Genomic DNA, 4,116 nt, shown 5'->3' with positions numbered 1-4,116 from the left:
AAAGAGAAGCTCAATTAACCAGAGTCTGATCTATTGTATCTGACCACTTACAACATGTGATAACTGCATACAATTCTGATAAACCCAACATCATATGCCAAGAACTGAGAGAAACCTTCTAAAATATACTGATGCACACTGACATAAGCTGTCACATTGACTGAAAATATTTGGGTGTTCCTTAGCACAGTCAAAGCAAAATGTAAAAGCCACAAAGAGGAATGTAGTGGACCAAGTTCTCCTTGGCCGCACCACAGCTCAAGAGGTTAGTCACTGGCTTCCCAATGCGGCGGCCCGGGTTCAATCCTGGGTCTGGGCAAATGGGATTTGTGGTGGACAATATGGCGCAGGGGAAGGTTTTCTCTGAGTACTTCCGTTTCCCCTGCCAATCTTCATTCCACCAATTGTTCCAGAATCACTCTCACCTATCATCTGGGGCTGGTACAACAGGCCAGAAGTGGCCGCAGTACAAGGGACTTAGTCCCACTCCACTAGCAATAAAAAAATGTTCTCCTTGGAATAAGTTTATTTAAAATAATAACATTTCAGAAACAGCCAATAATTTAGAATTTGATGTTTATGAACACTGTGATGTGTATACCCATTGCCAGGCAATGACTTGGTAAATATACTCCCGCAAAAGCACATTCCCTCAGCAATACGATGTCTATTGCTAGGCAACAAATCAGTGCAAAGTGATTATAAAGAAGTGTTAAGCAGCATAGAGTGGTAGAGAGAATAGGAGTAGTCAAGTCAGAAATGAAGGGTTGAGCTTTGAGAAGCTGGCCTGCCAGGATATGAGCTTGGGTTCAGAGGAACTGAACGGAGTTGAGTCTTTGGAATTCACAGTCACAGGAAAAGGACAAGAAAGAGAATTAGGCAGTGCAAAGAAGACTTCATGTGTGATTTGAAGTTACAGTGAGACTGTGATAAATCTGTTGCCAGACTATGACTAGTGAAGACTAGGAATCCTAGTATGTGTGGAACAGTGATAGCACTGTATTCCCTCTAGTCCCGAGGTGTGTGAATGTGTAAGGTGCAATAAATCCAATCCAAAACCAATATTATAAGTCATGCAAACCCCCTTATTTGTGACAATATGATACAAATAACAATAGTTCTGAATACAGTCTTCTGAATGCAACACCATATTATTTGGTAGACACACCAGTGGTTAGGGGGAAACTGCTACCTCTGCAGCTGAATACAGAGATACTTATTCATAACATGAAGTGTGAACTGAATCATCATTATTCCAACCAATAAAACCTATTAAACTGAGGAAAACATTATAAAATTGATACTGTAAAACTGTTTAAGGATTACCATCTTTTATGCAATCCTAACCAGAGGTAAAGGTAAAGCTATCCCTGTAACAGGCCATGAGGGTCCGTAGGGCTTTTGAGATGTCGAGGCTCCCACATTTTCTACACAATTGGCTCACAGATGGCAGTGAGGTTGTCAGCTTTACGCGCTGGCCGCTCTTTACCTCCTACAAATATTCCTGGTACTCATTTCTGTTAGTGGCTGAGTTGACCCCAGGGCCATAGTGTGGCTGGAAGGATTAAGTCAACTGAAGAATTCAATGAACTCATCGGGAATCGAACCCGGACCTTCAAGCCCGTAGCATAGTGCCCCCTCCCAACCACAAGCATTATGAAATCACATATACATGCAAAGTCTAGAAATATTAAATAAAATTATGCAAGAGAACCATAGGTTTCTACAAGAAAAGACGTGTGATGTGAGATCCACAGAAGGCCATTTAAATACCTGGTCTGCACAGAAGAGTACTCATGGTTTGGGCAACTGCAACCAGGATTAAGTAATGAGGATCTAAAAAAAAGTTATGAGCAAATTATAGTAAGATATTTAGTTGGAATATAGCAATTAGACCGGGCACTTCTTACAGTTTTCACACTTCAGAATACGCTATTTGAGGACAGTGTCAGAGGATAGGAAAGAAAGAGGGGTGGTTTCACTGGCGCCAGTAATACATGTATAAAACTGTGCTGCTACTATTGTAAATGAAAAAGACTGCCAAGAAAAGAAATCAATAAGAGTACCCCCCACAAGAAAACTAGTGACTCTTGAAGTGATAAAGTATATTCATTTCTATAACTGTATGCTGAAAACAGGGACAACAGGGATAGCTCCACAGTACATGGCAAATATGTAGCTCACAATGAAATGCATCCATATGTGTCCATACTGAGGATGTTTGGGATATCCTGTTGCCAGCAGACAAAGTCAGCGCCCAACTTGGTTCAGCACAGATCTATGACCTACGGCTCTGCCATAAAGCAGATGGATATTAAGAGGGCCCCAAGAAGGAGGTTTTGGCTCTAGCTGATGTTGACACTGTTAAAGAGCCTAAGCAATAATGGGGGTTTACAATGGAGCCAGTAGAAGTCTGAGAGCTTAAAGGGTGACTGGAAGTTTTCCTCATGTCAACACTTAACACTCCCATGACATGTTCTTACCATTATTGTGTTTCTGGACATTATCCATGGTTCTGTTTTTATTTAAAATACATTTTGGAGACTGCAGTCTGTCTGTCTTCAGGTGGAACCTACTCAGTTGGACCCCATCGATAGAGGCAGTCCAGAGATACAGACTATCTCTATCGATTGGGCCCAACTGAGTAGGTTCCACCTGAAGGCAGAGACAGAATCCAGTCTCCAAAACATTGTGTTTTAAATAAAAACAGGGCAATGGACAATGTCCAGAAACACAATAATTTTACTGTCACATGATAAGAGTGATAATGAATGGCATTCGGATTGGTAATCAGATTTACTCAAATCTTAAACAACTCATGACTACACTTTACAAATCACTATCACACAAAGACTAGTTTCTCAGTCATGGTCTTCACTGCACTGATGCTTGGCAGTGGCTTCCAATGGTGTAGCGTCCTCAGCTTCTCTGTCCAATGGCTCCTGTCCTTGCTGGCTGGCACCTTTCAGCTGCAGCTCCTGAGCTGAACTGAACTGACTTCCAACGCACAATTAACTCCTTATGTAGCTTTTGGCAAGGACCGCACAGAAAACACCTCTCCCAACAGTTCCTCTATTGTTGCATCATGTAGCTATCAGCATGGACAGAGATCACTGCTTCCCAGTTACTCCACCGTTGTGTTACAAAGCTGTTGCTAACAATTTCCTTCACACCAGTCTGTGCGTCTGCATGAGCATCCCCTCTATCATTGCTAGGCAACTGCTTGGTAAAACAATTCCTGAAGCAATTAGTTCATGCAACAATAGAAGAAATTTTGGATGCATTTTTTCTGTACAATCCATGTAATATCAAACGACAGTTTCTGGGTCTGTCTGGGTATCCCCATCATTGATAGGCAATGGCTTGGTAAACATGTTCCTGCGGCAACAAAGAACTGCTGGAGACATCACTTTTTATGCAGTCTGTGTCACATCAAGGGGAAAAAGGTAACTAGTTCTTGCCAGAATTTCTTGTCTAGCTATCTGGAGATCTAAAAAATTACATCACACAAACTTCACAACTGGGTTGGAAAGCAAAAAAATTAATTAACTATGGGCAAGCTATAAATCGATATTTCTGAAATTATTAAGATAGCACACCCATAAACATATTTCAAATACTTTCTCAGAATGAAATTTCCAAGAAAACAACAGGTATGTAAGATCCATAAGAAGGATGGCCCTCTTTAACCAACATCTGGGTATGCAGTATGCCTACTAATTAGACAACACACATATTTTCTTGGAAAAACTACCACATTATCACTTTTCCTGGATAGTCTCTTTCCAAAAACAGAGATACCATGTATGCGAGATGTTTCCTCTGTAGACAAAACAATCCGGAGGCAAACTACTCCCCCAATCGGATCTCTGGGGGGGGAGTGTTTATAGAGGAAATGTCATGCAGGCATTACCACAAGAAAAAGTGCGAAGATCAGAAGGAACATCACGGGTACAAGACTGGAACATGGAATGTAAGGACCTTGAATCAAGCAGGCAAATTGGAGAATTTGAAAACCGAAATGCATAAGAATGAGGTGTCTGTTTTTGATGTCAGCAAAGTGCGGTGGAAAGGACAAGGTGAAATAAGAAGTGGTGATTATACAGTGTATTATTC

The sequence above is a fragment of the Cryptotermes secundus genome, unplaced genomic scaffold (assembly GCF_002891405.2).
Source record: "Cryptotermes secundus unplaced genomic scaffold, Csec_1.0 scaffold1979, whole genome shotgun sequence".
Lineage (NCBI taxonomy): Eukaryota > Metazoa > Arthropoda > Insecta > Blattodea > Kalotermitidae > Cryptotermes > Cryptotermes secundus.
Note: the sequence above shows the minus strand (reverse complement) of the source record.